The sequence below is a fragment of the Ambystoma mexicanum genome, chromosome 10, assembly GCF_040938575.1.
Source record: "Ambystoma mexicanum isolate Mex_15411 chromosome 10, UKY_AmexF1_1, whole genome shotgun sequence".
In the NCBI taxonomy this organism is placed as follows: domain Eukaryota; kingdom Metazoa; phylum Chordata; class Amphibia; order Caudata; family Ambystomatidae; genus Ambystoma; species Ambystoma mexicanum.
Genome location: NC_090932.1, coordinates 1,538,104,132 through 1,538,125,406, shown reverse-complemented (window position 1 = coordinate 1,538,125,406; position 21,275 = coordinate 1,538,104,132). Strand labels below are relative to the sequence as shown.

General features: G+C 46.7%; 1 long non-coding RNA gene across 1 annotated transcript in view; it reads right to left on the bottom strand.

The window, feature by feature from the left end:
• Window positions 1-703: 703 nt before the first annotated feature.
• Window positions 704-21,275, bottom strand: part of LOC138492529 (uncharacterized) — a 30,064-nt gene continuing 9,492 nt past the window's right edge. The window contains exons 2-3 of the long non-coding RNA XR_011276218.1: window positions 7,750-7,881; window positions 704-1,276 (exon numbers count right to left, since the gene is read on the bottom strand). This is a non-coding gene — a long non-coding RNA (uncharacterized lncRNA). The remainder of the gene's footprint in view (window positions 1,277-7,749; window positions 7,882-21,275) is intronic.

The window sequence follows — 21,275 nt, the reverse complement described above, 5'->3', positions numbered from 1 at the left end:
ATGTCTTTGATTTTGATCCAACCTGTTTTTAATCCTTGGGCTATGTGTATTGATGAATTGTTGATGTTATACAAAGCATTTGTTTTGCTATATGTATAAATAAAACCTTGTAACCTCGACAGCATGGTAAATGCGCCGATTCTTGGAGGATTTACATCCAGCAACAAACTGGGAGGTGAATCGGACACTTGTCCACCCAAGGAAATGGCAGATGTAACACACAGTAATTCCGCCGGTGGTAAATCTGCATAAAATTATAATTCTGTGGGGGGTCAGGGGGAATGGCGGTAACTGTTACTGACCAAAAAAGTGGGCATTACCACCACTTTTTTCCCGCACAGCAAACCTTGCAATGTTTTGAAGTGAAAATCACAGAGGTCTGCCTGAAGGCAGTTGTTTGCTGCAGGCTGGCACTCTGTGATGCGTCCAATTTCTAGATATGAAAATTATGTGTTGAAAATGTACATGCGCTTGCACATTTTATTCACAAGGTGCAGGTTTGTGTGAAACAATCCCCTGTCAAAATGAACGCATTCCTTGAGCAGCGACTGCGCTAGCAAACTCAATTCAAAATACCTTATTAAAGCATTCCATAAGCCCTACATAGGCACAAATAGGGTCCATAGCAAGGCTAACCCCAAAACATTGAAAAAGGTCACACCTTTTCACAATTTGTTCTCCCCAAATAACTTCGACATACACGTTTTTATTGGCAAAACATGATCACTTTATTGGAGTCATCTAAGGGGCGGTCCTTGCCCTGCTCAGGACACAAGGATGCCTGGCCTATTTTATTTATTTATTGAGCATGTGTTAGGCACCTATACAACAGAATGGGGTTTCTAGGTGCCACCAAGCAAATCGTGGAGGGAACAAGGGGAGAACATAACATAGGCAAACAGTAAATATACAATCGTGGTCCTACTAGGCCTTGTGGCATTCGGACGTGCAAATGCAGTGCAGGAGATGGGATAGGTGGGATGGCTCTGGCCATTCCGTGTTTACTTAGCATTTTAAAACCGGTAATCGCTCCTCACTTCGAGTTCCATTCTTGCGATAAAAGCACACCCTGATATCCGAATGCCAGTTCAGTCACTCCCATATCCTTCCTATGCAGCGAAACACAGGCCACTGCATTCAGTTGTTGAGGAGTACCAACTGTCCCTAGTGTGGTCAGTGCCCGTAGCACCCCATCCTGGCTCATGCAGTCAGCGGGTATAGCTCACGGCAGGACTTCAGCGTACCTCCTTCTCAACGACCGTCGTCGTAACTCCACCTGTGACAGAAAAACATATTCAAAGCATTGCCAGAAATAACCCAATTGTCAAAAAGAACAGTAGTGAATGCATGCAACACAATCCTGTTCAAACCAAATTCCTGCACCGGAGCTGGGGGGCTGCTGGTGCCCTGGCTGCAAAGAGGATGAACTCCTGCACGCCAAGCCATTTTATGTGCCTTCCCCATGGCCAGCTGGTTCCAGTCGGATCCTGGCGGCATGCCCATTCTGCCCTCCCACGGGAGAGGGGTGGCGGGCCTGACGCAGGGGGCCAGAAGGGCGCCCGCTATGCTGGCTGCCCCTGTAGCACCCCCTGCATCAGCTGGGGGATCCGCTTAGCGGGGCAAACCCCCTACTCAAACCCCTAAACATTGAAATACATCACATCTTATCACAATTTCTTCCTCCCAAATAACTTTAACCACTTTTTGATTGGAAAAACAGGATCACTTTATTGGAGTCATCCTAAGTGGCTGTCCTAACCGCGCTCAGGCCACAAGTATGCATGGCCTACAAATTCTTTCCTGGGTGGCCCTTGCCATTCCCACGTTTACTTAGTTCATTTTAAAACCGGTGCGCACGCCTCACTTCGGTTTCCGTTCTTGCGAGAACGGCCGGCCCTGGCAACCGGCTGCCAGTTCAGTCACTCCCATATCCATTCCTTGAAGCAAAACACAGGCCGTTCAGTTGTTGAGGAGTCCAACTGTCCCTAGTGGTGTCAGTGCCCATAGAACCCTCTGGCTCACGCAGCCAGCAGGTATAGCCCGTGGCAGGACTGCAGCGTACCTCCTTCTCTAGGACAACTGCCGTAACTCCACCACACTTTGAGGGTAGCCCACCCCCTGCCACCCACAATGCCCCCACTAGTTCATTCACCCTTACATCTCCTCCTGCTGACACCAAAACTCACCCTCTCCATTTATGTGCATTCAGAAAAAACCCATCAGATAAAGATGTGTCCTCGTCGGACACATGAACCCTGTCCTGGAGAAACCCAGTACTTTCTGTTGCATAAACCTCTCCGAGATTTTGTTTACCAGAATTTCGATTTTTCCATGGCCACATTGGACCCTGCTCCTCGCCATACACTCCTTGGCAATACCTCTGACCAAACAATTTCGGTTTTAGGGAGCATTTGCCACAAGATCTTGATGGCCTTCTGCATGTTCTTTAACAACCAACCTCTACCTTAGTCTCTACCTTAGTCTATGAGGTCGTGTCCCCTCCCCCACTCGATCACCCCCAGTCCTCCCGAGGTGCACAATGAGCTTTTTTGGCGCATCCATCCTTTCCAGCTGCCTGGGCACACAGCCAGACCAGCTTGATGTTTTTTAATCCTAAATGGCCCCCTCTCAGTGACCACAAACATGCTCTCTGCTCGCATGATGGAGTGGCCAATGACCCGCACTGAGCGACCTGTTGGTTCCAAAAAAAACACAAAACCAACCATTACTTCCACAATTAACCCTGAACACGTAACAAAGGTACCTGCACGATAATCCACCAACCGTTAAACCTTTGTGTGACACCTCCCCTAGGCATAACCCTTTTTCCCTCCGTTATGGCCCCTAGCAGCTCCTACTTGGACAAGGGCACACGGGGGTCATGTCCCTCTTGTCCGACATATCTTGTACCGCTCAGATTCCCATGCGCCCAACTTCATTATTGCTGCTCTGGGCATTCCCTGCTAGAATGCTGTAGTGGCCGCCCCTATTCTGAACCCATGTGAGGACCAACGACCCTGTGGCATCCCACCTTATTTAATAGTGATTCCAACACTTTGCAAAACTGAAAGCATTAATGGGGGAACCATCCTCGTGCACTAGCAGGTATTCTCCCCCCGGTGGCCGGGCCACCATATAACGTGAAAGCAGCCCGGCAGGGCAACACTCCCGGTCGGATGTCCAGTACAAATCTATACAGCTCCCTGACCCACTGGTCAGTTTTGGATCTCCTTAATCTTATTTTCATGCCCATCTTGGTGAACGTCACATCCCCCGTTCCCAGTGCCCTTCCTGACACATCATTCTTTCCTGTGGCGTCCAGTTCGCTCACTTGCAGTCCCCCCAAAAAAAGCAACTACAAATGCGGCCCAAAATGTGTTAATTCAAACCCGCTCACTTGAACATACCTCTTGCAGTGTCCCGAGTAGTTACTAGTACCCCAAAATCAATGGGCTTGCAACCGTCCTTCCTCGGTCCTTCCAAGTTCCCCCAACCTTTAAGAGCATCGTGCACTGTGAAGCCCTTGGTGGGGTTCCCCAACCCGCGCATTTAAAAGGCTATTGCTGCGAAGAGTCCTTGATCTACCTTCCTTGTTTGTCCAAACGAGAAATGTCTCCACTTGCTCTTCCAGCCCCATTGTCGTGTATCCTAGGTCATGAGACACACTCCAGAATTTACCATAGCCACGCAGGTATATGGACCACACGCTTGGTGTGAGCGAGTGCTCCCCAAGGTCCCAGAGCATCGGGTCCACAAGACCAGCTGCCACCATTCTGCTCTGAACTCTATGTGCCTGTGGATGGGCCTTCCGGAGCCTTTCCCACTGAAAACGAGAGAGAGTGTCAGCTGAGATGTAAGCAATACCTTGCACATGGCATACCCTAAACTCAATATTCTGGTACAGGCAAACCTCAACCATCTTTCTTAACAATCCCAGGACCACTGGGCATGAGGCAGATTGTAAATTAATGGCCTGTACCACTGCCATGTCAGACCAAAAGCGTCCCCTCTGTTGCACAACTCATCCGGCCACAGCAGGAGGGCTAGAACAATAGGGAAGAGTTTGAGTGCCATGACGTTACCCAATCTCCCCTTTTCACCACTGTGTAGGTCACTGCCGTGCGCACCATTATGAGCCCAAGATGGTCCCGAAACCTTCCTTTTCTGAAGCGTCAGAGTACACCTGTATTTCCCTGCTGGTCAACCATGGGGCCCGCCTCAAACTAATGACATTGAACCCCTGCAAGAAACTGCGCCACATGAGCAGGTCATCCTTGAGGGGTGCACTCAACCTATGTGATGATGCTTCTAAGCAACACCTGATGTTGCTCTTAGCAACCTTCTAGCAAACACTCTTCCTGCTGGCACTACTTTGGCTGTGAGGTTAAGCTTCCCAAGCAGTTGCTGAACTTTCTCAAGTGTTGTCCTGTACTTAGCCAAGTTGTTGTTAATCTCAGCAATCAGGCACGCCACCTGGTCTTTAGGTAGCCTGCATACACCCTGCACTGTGTCTCTCCCTATGCCCAGAAATGTGATCACCTGTTTTGGGGACTGAGTTTTGTCACGGGCCAGTGGTATGCTCAACTCTCCCTAGTTCTTGCAATGATGCCAGTTCGGCAGCGCTCTTTTCTGACCCTTCTTTTCCCTACAAAGAGGAAATCATCCAAGTAGTGCATAAAGGCCGCCCTGTGTTCCCTCCTGCATGCAGCCAACTCCAGGAACGAGCTGAATTTCTCAACAAAGGTGCTGGATACTGCACATCCAATGGGTAAGCACCTGTCAAAATAGAAATGACCCCGACATTCAAAACACAATAGATGGGAGGATCTCCGGGTGAACAGTCAGTCTAAAAGCTGACTCAATGTCCAACTTTGCCAACAATGCGCACTTACCTGCCTCCATCACGAGATTCATTGCATGGTCGAAGGAGGCATAAGTCACCATGTAGTAGTTTGGGTCTAACCAATCATTCACCGATCCCCTTTTGGTAAGACAAATGGTGGATCAGCATGTACTTCCTTAGTTATTTTTTGGGAACCACTCCTAGTGGGGACACTATGAGGTTAGGGAGGGGTGGCATTGCAAAAAGGTCCATCATTCTGCCTAGTCCTCGCTCCTTTATTTTTTCAGTCACAATGCTAGGTAGTTTGTCAGCCGATGGCAAGTTCCACGCCAACCTTGCCCTTATGGGGCCCTTCGTAAGGAATTCGTAACCCAGCCCTAAATCTCTTATACAACACTCTCACTCATTACCCCTGGGGTAATCCTTTAACAATCAGTGTAGCTCAATCCTGTTCACCTGTGAAGGGCCCTATACCAGGCACCCCCTATTGTGCTCCTCTGTTCGGACCCCTTACTCTCTGTGATCCCTGGGCCCTGTGGCACACTGTGGATGGGCGAGTGCCCTTCTATTTTGCACATTCATGTGCAAACTTGACATTTTGGACAAAACGGTAGTACCCCCCCATTAAAAAGGCTACATGGGCCATTCGAATCCCCTCCTATCCTGTGTTCCCACTGCCGGCATTCTGCAAGCCATTCCTGTGCAGCCACTCCTTGCCCCATGCAGCCCGCTTGCCCTGACGAAAGGGCTTCAAACTTTGTGTTCACCATTCGTCAAACTTACCCTGCTAAGCCCACTTGGGAGTCTTACTCTGCTCCGTTGCCTGGACCTCTCCACCCCCAATCACCCCCAATATATGCTACCCAGCCTTCCATGTCCTTTTGATCCCAGGTCATTCCCGGGACCGGCGCCATCTTGTACCTGAAATTCCTGTCATAGTCAACCCAGCCCGTAGGCCTATAGTGCCTGTGCTCATCCACAATTGTGACCCTGTTTCTCCACAATGTCGGACCCTGCTCCAAGAACCTCTTCATTAGTACTGCTGCTAACCAAGAAACAGCCTTGCTCCATTTACCAATTGTGTCCTCAGCTCTAACTTTTCTGTCTTTTTTTATCATCCTCCTTCATTACTGTCAAGCATGGACGCGCTGTACTCCCATGACCAAATGCGCTCCTTCACCTGCCTCGGGATGTGCAACGCTACTGATGATCTCCCTGACAATAATAGGGCAATTGTCACCAAAGGACCTTCCTCCTCTGAGCCCTCCCAAGGCTGGTGGTTGTCTGGACCCTACATCAGTCCCTTTCACCACCAACACCCCGCCATCCCCCAAAGGCAGCCTTCCATATTTACAAGTGGCACTGCACCTTCTTGTGCCCCTGATGGGGCATGTTGCTCTGTTCTACCCAGACCGTCAGCTGTGACTGCTGTTCACTCTCCCACCTACAGGGGGAGGGGGGCAGACCACACCTTTGTCCCAGCGAGAGCGGTGGGCTCAACAGGTCTTTCCCAAACATCCCTTGGGCTTGCTGGTGCCTTGGCTCCACACTGCTCTTGCTGGCCATTCCTCAACATATTTAACATTTGCTTCATAAACATGGCCATGTCATCCCTACCCCATTATGTGCCCCTGTTGACCACTGTCACCTCTGGTGTTACCTCGCTGCTAGCGGCCCTGGTGGGTGGGCCAGGAGCAATTTCTTCAGGCTGGACATTATAGTTGATCTAAAATACAGGCTAAATTATTAAAAAAAAATCCAAGTAACAGAAAAAACAAAACCCATCAAACCCCCTCTTGTAGTCTCTCCTCCACTTCTTCATTCAATCCTAGCCAGCAAAACGCCATTTTCACTTTCCTGGATGGACTAGTTTTGGCCACTGCCCATGCGACCTCCTCCTTGTACTCGTGTTCATTTTTTTTTCGTATAAAACAAACTTATTGCCACCACTTAGCGTTACTCCTCCTTTTACTCCTTTCACAAACCCTGTGGAGTAGATGTTGGACCAGTACCTTAGGCCTGCAGCCCACTTGGTAAAACCATGTCCCCACTAATGGTGAGAGTATCCCAAAATTCCCAAACTCATTCCCTTTTCCTTTAACTGCAGTGGGTGCCCATGGACTGTCGCATAAGGCACTTGCACCTCTAAAATCCCATGTCTTAATAAAAGCCATACCAAGTGGCCAGACCCTGGCCATATAGGCCAATAGCCAAAGCCACGTGCACACGTTTAAATTACGGCCCAAAAAAAACAAATTCAAAACACTGTTGCAAAAATGAAACATCACTCATCATAAATCGATGTAATACAGCATTGCACCAACACCCGCACGTATTAATAAACTACAGTCTGCAGGACATTCTCACTTTGGCATAACCTGTGGCTTACCAGCAAACCCAATGCTATGCAGACTCTTTGGTTAAAGGATAAAGCCACCATTTTTGACGCACTCTGCGATTTCAGCATTTGACCATATCACTTGCCAGCATTAGTTCATGTACAGTTTGAGTTCCAGGAGCATTACTAATGCATTGTTTTATAGCATACCTAGCAAGTACACACGTCATATAAACAAGGCAATTTAGAAGTGGTTATAGAAACCAGGAGCAAAAATACTCTTGTGTTAGCTTTATTTCTCCCATTCCCAAAGAAATTTCTGTATCATGACAAGTAAGGAAAACCTCACATACTTTCCCCACCTGGAGTGCCTGCAGCCGCACCGGGCAAGCAAGCGTGCTGTTAAGGGAGGGGAATTTAAAATAAATAGTGGTGGGGGCGTGGCCAATGCGTGGACAACATCAACACGTAGACCCTTATCACACTCAAAGGAGCTTCGATAATATCACAAATCAGGCATTGTAAAAGGATACTGTTGGGTTGAAACACCCTCCGGAGATATAATTACCTGCTTTTGTGTGCTGGTATGCGGTGACATCTGACAGAGCAGCTCCTTCTGTTCCCGTAAGCAGTGTCATCTGAGGAAATAGTGGGCTGACAGTTTCCTCTCTTAGCCTACTCTCTGCTGCCATCCAGTGCGCTTCAAGGAAATTACAGAAACATTTCCATTTTTATTTATTTATAGCAGCCTTTATTTATGCCACATATAATTTGTACCCACACAAACATTTGGAAGTAATCATTTCTAAAAGTCAATTATATTTTTGGAAGCCTTTTCAACAACATTAAGATTAAACACCAAAGAGTCAGTGTGCTGAGTGAAGGCAAGCGTCCCCAAAAGGCATTAACCTCCCCGCAATGAGAGGCAGTAACAGACACACCCCAAGAGGGAATGAGGCCAAGACCAAGTGCGGGTAAATTGTAAAAGGTTCTTTATCTAATCAAATAGGGCATGCAAAGGACTCTGCAAACTCCGAGAGCGCTCTGTCTAACAATAGCAAAGACAGTCTTATTTATTACAAAATTTCGTCATAGAAACCTACACACTATAGGGGGCACATGATCTTTGGGATTGGGTGGTGTCGACTAACTATAGGTGCAGTTGTGACGAGCCGCTCTGTGGACATCAGCGCGGTGCCACCGTGGGGCGGATAGGTCATCTGGGCTCATCGGGGTGGGGCTGCCAGGCGCGGTCAGTGTCGTTGATGGACGGGTGCCCTGACATTCTGCCCTTGTGGCCACACGCACACAACATTCATTCATTTAGATAATTCCGGTTGTCCTGTAAATCCTTCAATAGTTTACTCTAAGGGTTAATAAGACACAGGAGGAATACATATAATGTGAAGCTTTACTAATACATCAAGACACTGTTACTTCTGACCTGGTGTCATAAACCTGGGGGTCTGGTCTGAGGGCATGGGGTAAGCTGCACTGTCATTCTGGTCTCGTTAGATGTAATGAAGAATTACTTTACGATGTGTTAGTACAGGGTTGGATATCTGCTCTCCAAGGCCCATTAACTTAGGGTGAACCAGAGTACCACTGGATCAGCGAGGGTGTACCTCTGGCCCCTTGAGGCGGTGGGGTTTAGGACCGGGTTGTAAATAATCAAATTGGCCGACCATGGCGGTCTGGGACATGGGGGGAGGTGAATACTTGAAGCGGGTCCAGCCGAATGACATCTGACATCTTTTTCTCTACCTGTGGTGTCCTGTCCCCCAGGGATTTAACCTCTCTCCTGGCTGTTCAACCAGTATCTGGCACTTCTCGCCCACCGCATCGCCGCTCTCTGCCCCAACTTTCAGTGCTATGCGGATGATACCCAGACCATTTTCAGGCTACCCTCGGCCTCCTCTTCTCCTTCCCTCATCTCTGACTGTCTTTCTGCTATCCAGGAATGGTGTGCTGCCAACAACCTCTGCCTTAATGCCAGTAAGAATGAGATTCTACTCATCGGCACACCCACTCCCTCCTTCCCTGCAGCTCTCTGGCCGGCCTCTCTGGGCCCTCTTCCTGCTCCTACCTGCAAGGCAAAAAACCTTGGGGTCATCTTCGACTCCACACTCTCCTTCTCTCCTCACATATCCGACGTCTCTAAGAAGTCACACTACCAGATACACCTCCTCAGAGGTATCCTTCCTTGCCTCTCCTTCCCCCAGAAGCTCACTGTCTCTAGAGCCCTGGTTCTCTCGAAGCTGGACTACTGTAACAGCCTCTATCTAAATGTGCCCGCCTCTACTCTCCGCCCTTTGCAACTCATCCAGAACAGGGCTGTGAGACTTGTCCTTGGCCTCAAGCCCAGGAACCGTATCTTTCCAGGACTGAAATCACTACACTGGCTCCCAGTGACTGCGAGGATCAAGTTCAAAACCCTCTGCATTGTCTACAAGGCCTACTGGGGCCTTGGGCCAAAATACCTTCAACTCTCTCTTCCTAAATATCTTCCGTCTCGAGCTCTTCGCTCATCCGCCTCCAACTCCCTCAGGGTCAGCCGCTTCTCCAAACAACGAGTTGGGGGCAGATCTCTCTCCTCTGCAGGGGCTTCCCTCTGGAACAGCCTGACTCCCTGAAACTTGAGGAGAACCATCTCCGGTTCTGGAAGCACCTCAAAACCTTCATCTTTGACTACGCTTTCTCTCCCCCTCTCCCCTGCGAATACTACTGAAACTGCACTGAATCTGCAACTGGGCCACTCACCGTTCTCGGTCCTTGGCCCAGCCACTCTCCCCTGCACTGCCTCCCTGGCAACCCCTGCACTACGGGACTGTGTCTGTATCCCTACAGCCCCCCTTCCCAGCACTTGTCTGCACTTACCTCGCACTTGCCACCAGCTGGCCCTTGTTATTTATCCTGTATGCTGTATGCTAATAACCCTGTACTGCACTTTCCCCTCTCCCTTTCCCCCATGCACTTTTCCCTTCCCCTCTACCCTTGCACTTGCGCGATCTGAATGACACCTGGCCTAGTAGGATCATTGTCTGTCTCCCCTTGTTCCCCCCCTGCCTCGTCGAGCCCTGAAACACTCATGATATGGCATTTGTAACGCGCCTATACACATCAGTGTTTGTTCTGATACTTGTTCGCGTCTGGTTGCTCGTGATAACGGGCCTTCAGCGGATCTGCCATGGAGCGGAGGCGCCAGGGGAAGGGCATGGCTCTCTGTGAGTGGGGGCCAAGCTGCAGCATTCGCAGGCTGTCTCGTTGGGATTCAGGTTGCCAGTATCTAAAACGGAGTCCTGATGTTTTCCAAAATGGTGTCCATGGTCTGTTACAGTACAACATGATCAGTCCTGTGTGTCGATCAGTAGTCACCCCGCCACCTGGGCCCTGGTGACAGGGGGGCCCCTGACGAGCCACAAACCTCACATAGGTGGGGCATGTTGGGGAGGGGGGTCTCCTGGACCTATCCTCCCATACAGGAGTTTGATATTTTTAATTATATTCTCCTCAATTGTCTCAACCAAACGCAGGAATACTAACCCTTTCAGCTGTCTTCTTTTGCACAAAAGTTATTTATAAGATTCTTTATCAGAAATGGCTGATCAATCCTTATGCAGTTCCTCGGGAGATCTATCAAGCATCAACAATGCATGGAATTCATTAATGGAGCTCACCTCTATACAGTCTTCCATTTCAATTTTAGACAATAGATCCCTAAGCCTCCAAGATGGATTTATTGCTTTCTTTTTTATGTAGTATTATACAGTTCAATTGCTAACCTTTAATACAAGCGATTTTCAAAAACAGTAAAACAAAGTGCTAAAATCAGTAATATCTCAAATATCCTTTTCCATAATTTAGTAAAATAAATAATGCATCCTTCATTTGTTTCAGACATAAAACATTTCCAGAGATCATCAGCGGTAGTATACATATATCCTACAGCTCGAATTGCCTTGTTCGTAGCACCACTGTTGCAGAGCACTCCAAAAGGAGATGACTAGCCGACTCCAGTTCTAATTCACCACAGAGACAGAAAAATCTTTCTTTCCCGGGGATCTTGAGCCACCCCCCAGTGATTTCAAATGATTTAACCTCATTCGATTTGAGACACATGTAATCCCACACCACTGTGTTACCAATGAAGTGCTATATATATGATGGAGTCAGCGGTCGCTCCAATATTTATGGAATAAACCATTCGCCTGTAGATTTGTAAGCCAGGTTAACGATCAGCTGGTCGTGGATAAAAGCCTTCAGTGAGACCCTCATTATCCTTTTGTAAGAGTCCAGATTCATCACTAAAGGATCACCTTCTACTCTGAGGATCCCCTGGTCAACACCCTTCTTTATGGATGACAAAACACTTAGCTGCATAAAAGAGATTTTACTAGAGAACACCTCAAATAGCCATCCCATGAGTGAGTTTTTCTCAGCATGTGCCAATTTCCAATACAGAGTTAAACAATTTCACATAATTCTCTCCAATTAGCAGTATATTAAACTCCAGATAAAACATTTCTGACGAAACAAATGACGGTAACCTTAAAATGTTCTTTCAAATCATTATTTCTAATTTAGAAATAGCTTCTAAACTTCCAAGTGCCCACGCCTCAGCTGCATATGAGATAACGGGCAAGATTTTAGTAGAGTACAGTTTGACCACAGTCCCGGCAGAATAACCTCCCCCTTTGCGTGCAAAGGAACAGATGCCACCCAATGGTTGTGCTTTTCTAACAAGTCTGTTCGGGTGAGCTGTGCTAGTAAGCTTAGTGTCTTTAATGATACCAAGGTACGTAGGTACGTATGGCGGGTAACTACCTCAATGGGAACACCATTCATTTGCCAATTAATTCTGACCACCCTTTGTCTTTTGAAATCAAACATCATGATCTGAGTTTTGGAAGTGTTTGAGTGAGTTGACAGCGGAATAGGTACACACTTCGTCCATTGTAACGCTTTGTCTCCTAGTTTAGGCATTGTGCAGGTCAAATCCACCAGTGCCTTCCCCATGTTGGATAAACACAAATTAAACAACATTGGAGCCAAGATGCAGCTTTGCTTGACTCCCCTATTGGTATTAATCCAGCTGCAGGTCCCCCTGTTGCTCTCCAGCCGCACTTTCACCCGAGTCTCATCATGCAACATCGATCATTTTTAGCAAACTGGGAGAGTTCCCCCAGCTAGTCAATTTCCCCCAAAGTCTTGCTCGGTCGACCGTATCAAAAGCGGTACTGTAGTCTATGAATGCAACAGACTGGTCTATTATGAATCAGCCATAATTGTTGTACGACGGTTGTTAGAGCTAGGGCATTGAATATAGTGCTACAACCAGTTTGGTTTAATAGTATAATGTTTTCTGCCTCCACCCAAGTGGTTCATTCTGCAAGAAGGACCTGAGCAAACACCTTAGCTGAAACATCAAGCATTGCCAGAAGGCCATTTACTACATTGCACTCATAGCTAACCCGGAAAAATTATTGAGACAAGTCAGCAACCTAATCAGTCATTACATCCGTAAAGAAGTAAACCAAAGATGCAATAAAGTCCGCCTTTTCACATTGGTATACGATTCTAATGTCACTGCTTCAAACAATGTGTGAGGGAATAATAGAGTGGAACAGATCTATTATCCGAGAGCGGTTCAAGTAATCATGTTGAGCCTTGCAAAAAAAGACCTCTGATTTGCAAAGCCTGCTCTGTGTTTTCAATATCACAAGAGTATCGCGGAGTTGCCTGCTGAGTTGCTGCAGTCGGTGGCAGTCTACTCTCTTCTACTCCATCGAGACCTGAGTCTCTCTACAGTTCCTGCTTTTGTGGGTGGACCCATAAAAACTCACACTACCGGCAGAGCGGGCACGGAGTTGGCTGCTGAGTTGCTGCAGTCTGTGGCAGTCTGTGTAGGCGGGGAAGGCCCCCACTCCAACCATGGAAGAAAGACGAGGTGCTACGCCCTCTACTCCATCATCGGGTGGCGAAGACGAGGAGGTGCGGTGGATGAGAAGCTCCAGGCTTGCTCTCCACAGATTCAAACTCCCCCCGCCCCCGTCAGTTTGCCCATCATCTCGACCCAGGTTTCCACCAAAAATGGGGTCTGACCACGTCAGTATTTCCCAACAATTTCAACAAGCGGCGCCTTGTGAAGACTCGTCCCAGTTCGCCTGTGACTTTTTCACGACCTGCCCAACAAAGGACGCGGCCAGCAATAAAGAACTGCAAACTAGTTCCACAATTGTCAAGAATTCATCTACCGTGGACCAGGAGGTCGGCGAGCCAACTTGTTTCACCCCTGCGAAGAATCCATCCGTATTGGACCTGGAGGTCCGCGAGTTGAAATTGGCGCGGGAGCCGGGGAATCCCTGTGCAGAAACGTTCCCAGTGCAACCGACCGAAGGGTGGGCTGCGAGGGAACTGCATGGGGCTCCCAGGCCCGGGACGCCTGCAACGAACAAAGAGGGCACACAAAGAATCAACCCGACCAGCTCTCCAACACTTACCGGGAATGAGGAGTCCCGCACAGCGGCGAATACACAGGACCACGCGACGAGCCTCAGTCAGGCTAGCCCCTCGAGCGACTATGAGAAGTCGCCTTTGCCCGACTCCCCTGCTCCGAGTCCGCAGGGGAGCGTGTCAGAAGCCCAACAAACTCTGAGCACGTTATCTGAGAAGAAGGGTGTGTATGTCCTAGTACACGCCGCTGAGACCGAGGCTCCACTTTATCAAGGGGTTGGAGCAAAGGATCAGCACTGTGAAGGAACCAGATCAAAAGACGACGAACAACAATCTAAAACACCACAATCTCAGTCGAATGAAGAAAGTGAAGCACTTTTAACTGACTCTCCCCCCAGATTTACTCTTCCCAAAAAAATTCTTCCTCAAAAAATAAAAAAAACTCACAGGAAAAAGAAAGGCACAGCCGGCCAGTCACTGCATAATAAGCAAAAGAAATCTTCGGAAAAACTCCTGGCAAATTCAGCGATTTGCAATTCTCTAAAAGCATACTTTGCCAGCCAAGGAAAACGAAAATATGACGTCCTCCTTGAATTGACAAACGCAGAACTGCTGGATGCAACGGTCCGACCTTTCTGGAGGTCCAAAAGCCTGCAAGTTCCCTTACACTCCAAAAGAGGGAACTCTAATTGAACCAAGTCCTTCTCACCCCGACGATTTTGAAAATACTCTTCCGAACTCCCCTCCACCTCAAAGTTCGAAAGATGTTACACCAGCACAGCCTGAAGGCCCGGGAGCTGCCCCCTTCAATCCTTCCTCAATGGGGCTATCTCCCTCCTCTGAAAAATCTCAGGCGTCTAGCCCCACGGGGTCTTTGTTGCCCCCGTTGGACCCCAAACTATTGACGACCATTCAACCAGTACTAAAACAAAGGAGTGAGCGAAAGAGCCCCACGCCCCGAGGCAGAACACCTTCTTACCCGGGTCGCCAGCTAGAATTCAGCCAAACTCCGCCCTCTCTGCCTCCTTGCTGGGCAAAGAACAGCACTCTCCTAAGCCTCTACAATACCCATCTACCCCCCCCCAGCCATTCTCACATCTCACCTGTCAGGAAGAGCGGAGGGGCGGGCCAAACAGAGGAAGCTCAAAAGGATACACCAGCCAAAAAACTAGACCTGACAACTTTAATGTCAGCATTAACGATTGCGCTTGCTCCATTTGGAAAATTGTATGAAGCCATTAAAGGCATGGTCTAGTAAACATTTTTATTGTCCCTATGGGTCGGCCATGTTTTTTTAAGCCTAAGTGGCTCGACTTTAGAAAACTTTCCAATGGACCTCACCCGATTTTTCATCCATTAAACGCACGCGAAAACAAGCACCAGGGAGCCGCCATTTTCTGATAATCCTATCTTTTCCCCGATCGCCCTGGCTGACCTGCTTTTGCGGCACTAAATCAATTCCCCGCCCCTGAGCCTGACATTATCAAAACATTCATATTCCCCTCCTCTCTCTGCGCGACTCCACACAGAACCCGGAAACCAACACAGATCAACTCACAACACAGCGCGCCACAATTCGGAATATGAAACTGTACTTTCAAATGAAACAGCAACACGGTACATTTGGTAAAGTACATTTATTTGACATTAAATGTTTAGAGAATATTCAGCAATTGACATATGAACTCCGGAAGCCATTTATTTTCTTTTATCTGTATCCGCAATAACTGTTCCGTTTCATCTTGAGTCACGCGCTGTTCCTTTATGGTACACAGGGTGTTCATTTTCGTAAAAATAATCACTTTGGAAGCACGGTGAACCGCAAGGCTGTTCCATCAACTAGGCACTAGTCCAGCCTAAAGGTTGATGTGTTGCTTCTAGCCACTAGTACAGCGTAAGGGCATGTGGGCCCTTGGCGATCGTCCCATGATATGGTGATCGTGCTCCAGTTGTTGACACAAAGCTGCAGGTGTCTGCTGAAGAATCCATCCGCCGGTGTCTCAAACAGATGGCAGTGGCAGAAAGGGATCAAATACCTGTTATGAAAACAAAAAAAATGATAATTAGTCTCGCTAGCCAAACTTCATTAATATTACTCATTTTATTTATTACGGCCGATCAGAAACTATTTGCTTCCAAGGATAGTTCAATGGAGTATGTTCGTCTCTAAAATCAATGCGAAAAGTAACGAGATAAATCGAGGCCAACACACAATGATAAACGACAGTCTACATGCGTGAGGAATGATATGATATATGATATGGCATTTGTAACGCGCCTATACTCAAGTGTTTCTAGGCGTGACGAGGCAGGTGGGGAACAAGGGCAGACAGACAACGATCCTACTAGGCCAGGTGTCTTTCTGATCGCGCATTGGGGAAGGGCTGTACATGGTTAGTTGAATACAAATTAAATAATAGGGCCAGCTGGTGGCAAGTGCAAGGTAAATGCCGGGAGAAGGGGCTGAAGGATACAGAGACAGTCCCGTAGTGCAGGTAGGCAGTGCAGGGAAAAGTGGCTGGGCCAAGGACCGAGATCAGTGAGACCAGTGGACCTGCATGCCCATGTGCCCACTACGAACAGTTTTACTTGCTTTTCCTAGCTCTTCATTCATTCATTTATTCATGCATCCATTCATTAAATCTTCATTCCGTTATAAAAGCGTGTAAAGATTTACTTACATTATATTTGAAATTTCCATTGTGTCTCTTCGTAATGCAGTCTGTAAAACGGACCGTGCTCTTGACAATGATTTTTCGTATACTGAACTAAAATGAAACTCGGTCTAGTTTCTGAATTTTCTGCCTTATCGTCTCTTACGTTATTGCGCACTCCCTTCAAATGTAGTTCTTTCGGCATGGTCCCTGTCTCAAGGTTAAAAAACAATAGACCCTTATACTTCCAGTGCGACTTGTGGGCCTCATCTGGGCGCTGTCCTTCGCATTCTTTATTTGCAACATCACGTAGTATAGGCATCTGTGAGAACTTGAAGTTTAGAATCCGTCTATGTAGTGCGCCTCAATGTGCAAATGCGAACTGGCTTCTCTCCCAAATGCCACGGCCCGCTTGGCTGGCGCGTTCTAAGTGCCCCAATTTTGTCCCCGTTGTCTGCGAGCTTTGCAGCCCAAATTGAGACATTTAATTTTTGGCGGAAGGTCAGGGAAAGTAAAAGTACCACAGGAGTTGAATTAAAAGTGAGATTTATTGTTTGTTTGTTTGTTTTATTATTTGCAATACGCAAGCCTCCCCTCTGTTAACAGTGCGCAGCATTTACATTTACATGAGATGAGACATGAAAAAAATATATACATACACATATGTGAGGTGAATAGAGAGAATTCAAAGATGACACCCAGCTTGTTCGCCACCCATGATGGTGAATGTAGGGGTTAGGTTTACAGGTACACTGTACAATAACATTTATTTACAAAAAGACAATCGTATTGCAATTATTTAAACCGGGATTTGTACTTCACAATCAGCTGTGCTTCGGGTGGGCATGGCACAGTCGCAATGTTCGGTGGCAATGGATCACTGCTCTGCACAGAAACGTCCAAAATTCCATATCTGTGCTTCTCTAACACAGCAACAATAAGGCCTTTCACAAAGTCGAACTGCATTTCATCATAGACTGGTTTGACTGGCTATTACTTCAACATTGATGGGAGAACACAACAATGTCGACAGGTTTTTTGGTGGCAAATTTTTGGCGGGTGTAGATTGTGTAAATTGATCTGCAACTACTTCAGAGCTATCTTCAATACATTCAATAACATCTTCTTGTGGTGGTGCTGTCGCACTGTAGCTATGGTCCAATGCAACTTAGCTGTAGTCTCTAAACACAATTAATTCATGTTCTGGCCATTGGAAATGAGCATCTCGAGCCTGAACACGCCTCGCCTCAATTAATAATTCCTCCATAGTGTACACGGTCTGGCAAGCCACATCTCTCATTCGCTTCACTGTCTGTGTGTGTATAGTTCTGACACCCACGGGTAACTGGAGGAGAGACTGGAAAAGGGATGGTCAGTTTAAACACAAGATGGAGTGTAGTAGAATTGACTGGAAAAAAACATAAAATAGTCCCCAGCACAAACATTTTTTTAAAGTTATGAACTGTTTGTAACTAACCTTTTTTTGTTTTTTTTTTCTTTGCAACTTTTTTGACTCTACCTTTAACATCTGAACGCTGTAGCTCCGATTCGTTTCCGCATGTCCTCCCTTCCTCTTGCGCTGCAACGACTATATTTTCTGTATCCGCATAGACAGCACGGAATGAGGCTCCATCGTCTCCCTGAAACATAGTACTTTCATTACTATGTATCAAAATATTGTTAGCATAAAAACACACGTGAGGACGAACACACAGGTACATCTCAATAGCCAAATACGATTTAAACATTGTGTGCAACAATCAAACGACAAGTATTCGACCAGTGATGATCTATTTCGATGGAACTGTCAGTATCCATACCTCTGGCTCTGCATGGACTGCCATGAATGGTTGTATTGGAGAGGAGGCATCCGCATCCCCCTGAAACACAGTACTTGCATTAGTATGCTTTTCAATATTGGAAACACAACACACACTTGGGGTCGACGGCACAGGTACATATAAAGAGATAACCGTAAATGATGCATTGTCCAAAAGAATCAAGGAAAATCCAAATATGATCACATTTCATCAACTTATTTCAACGATTCCTTTACATCTGCATCATCTAAATGAGATGTTGTGATTGTGGTGAAAGCTTCGTCGTCTCCCTGAAACACAGCACTTGCGTTAATAGGGAAAAAAGTATAGCGAATGGAATCACGTTATATGATCACGCATGATGGAGCTGTCATTATCCATACCTCGTGCTTCTGAAGAATATCTATGGATGTTGCAAATGTAGTGCGCACTTCCGAAAGCTGTTGCGCCGATTCGTATACTTGAATGTCAGGCTCTGCATCAAGTGCAGGGGTTGACGCTCCATCAACTGCCTGAAACATAGTACTTGCATTAGTGAGGATTACAATTGTGAAAACATAACACACACCTTGGGTCGACAGCACAGGTACATATCAACGGCTAACCACGAATGAAACATTGTGTAGAACAATCAAACGACAAGAATTCCAGCTCTGATGATGATGCTGCTCGATGGAGCCGTCAGTATCCATACCTCCTGATGTTGAAAAACATCTAGAAATGTTCTAGATGTGGCGGACGCTTCAGCATCTCCCTGAAAGACAGTACTTGCATTAGTATGGATAACACTAATTATAACTGAAAACAAACAACAGTGGACGATAACTAAGGTGTATATCAATTGGAAAGCAGTAACCAAACATTCGGTAAAATAATTACACGATAGAATAAAACTTGACATGCATAAAACAAGTATGTAGCGGATTAGCCTAGTAAGATTACCCGATACGCGCTAGAAGTGGTTGATAACTGCGACCACGTCAAGGATGTAGAATGTTCTTGCTTCAGATTCAAGCGATAGTCAAGAAGTTGTAAAGGTCAATTAATGATTGATAATGAAATGCCAATATTAAAAATAGCCATGTAAGCCGACAGAATACTTGAAAAATGCTCAATACAGCACAGTTCCCTGTCCCCATATATATATACACATTGCGTTTGTGGGTTATGAAATCGAAAAAGAATATATTGATAAATGTCATTATTCAAAATACTATACACTCATATCAATATCGAAATTATTACAAGGGATAGAACACCTACAATATCAATTAATCCATTCGGCTACCTACATACTACCGCAAGGCCTAAAGCTAAATCCGGACACTTGACTCACCGGTGGCGGAATGTGGACGAATAGAGTGGGAATAGCGTTTTCGCGCAATTTCCGTGTCGTTCGCCGTTTATTCTTCTTTGTTACCCAAGAAGTTGTGTACATGTCCAAGGAAAAGTGCCGGCTGCAGATGCGGTATCGATCACCCCTCTTGTCCTCTAAGACTTGTTGGACTCTACTTTCCAGCTCATCCAGTGGATATCCGCAATGTCTGACCCATTCTCTTATTCGATCAACAGTTTTCGGGAATACATGCATTGTAGTTCCTTCAGATTTCGCATGGGTCTTCGAAGGGCAACCGCTAATCGAACAGGCAGGCATTGTTGATAAATCTGAAAAGTAAATATCGACATTATTATACAATCTTCAAGAGTAAAGATTTGATACAAAAGTAAATGAATCATACAATGATCAATGCAAGGTTTGTTTTGGTCGCAGGAACTATACCAGTTCATTATGTGCTGCTTAGTATTTGCATAAGTTGCAGAAATGTATAAGTTGCAGAAATGTATAATTGATGTGACTGAAATCTGAACATGTGACTCGTCCCTTGGATGTTCTGTCTTGCACGAGAAGGAAACATGCTTACATTATAGACTGGACCCCCGAAGGATGCAATTCAATGACAATAGACACAGATGAAAATAAATAGATCTATTGATAGCATAGCAATGGAAACTCAAGTCAATAGCAATGAGACCAATGAACATAGCACTATTGTGTACTCTACTCGAAAATAGATAGAAATTTAAAAATCTGCGAAATATGACCAGGATACATGGCCTTACCTTGACCAACAAACAGTTGGATTCAGCAAGCAGAGCAGTATGTTGCGGGAGAATAGGTGGATGGCCACAGGTAGCGCACTGATGGGTATGCTCGAAGCGGTCACAGAAGTTCACGGATAGCATGACGACGAGCAGATTAGCATAGATCTCAGTGGTTCCCAGGTAGCACGTTCAGGAGTTGACTTGCAAAGCACAAAGATGTTCTCATGAGACATATCGAGAGGTTTTTAAAGTATTAGAAACTGGGGTGTGTTTGTGAATGAATGACGTTATGTATGTCGTGGTATTAGGGGGGTGGCCTGCTTGAAGGGGAGGCCTGCCTGGAGACACGGGGTCTGAGGAGGCCATGTGACCGATGGCCCCTTGGCGTGGGACACCTTTTGAAGTGTACATGTAGTTTGGCACCTTGGCCGTTTGCGCCCGTCACAGCCCCCCATGCCAGCGGGCATCCCCAGGTGTGAACCGCCTTTGATAGAGGGGGGTGGCATGGATGGGCCTGGGGCATGCAGATAAGGCACAGGAAGACTGCTGAATGGAGACACACTTATGTGTATTGCAGGGGGGCGGCCTGCCTCAGCGGAGGCCTGCCTGGAGACACGGGGTCTGAGGAGACCATGTGAACAATGGCCCCTTGGCGTGGTCTACCTTTTGAAGTGTACATGCAGTTTGGCACCTTGGCCTTTCGCGCCCCTGACAGCCCTACATGCCAGCGTTCATCCACCGGCGCGAACCGCCTTTATATCAATATACAGTATATCGCCTTTATATCAATGATAGTATATCGTTGCTTATCAATAACAAATGCCACATACCGGAGATTCTTGTGAGCACAGACCCACACTTCAACCAGTGTATTATAGTGGTCAAGACTGTATAATCCAATGGTAAATGTTAGTATAGATATATGTGTGACTTTTATAGAGACATAACCTACTGAAAGACTTTGAACAAGTGTGTTTTAGTGCATGCATTATCGAGAATATGTTATGTTAGCTTAGATAGATAGTGACCACCCTGCTTCACAGCAACCAGACCTTCACCCATTC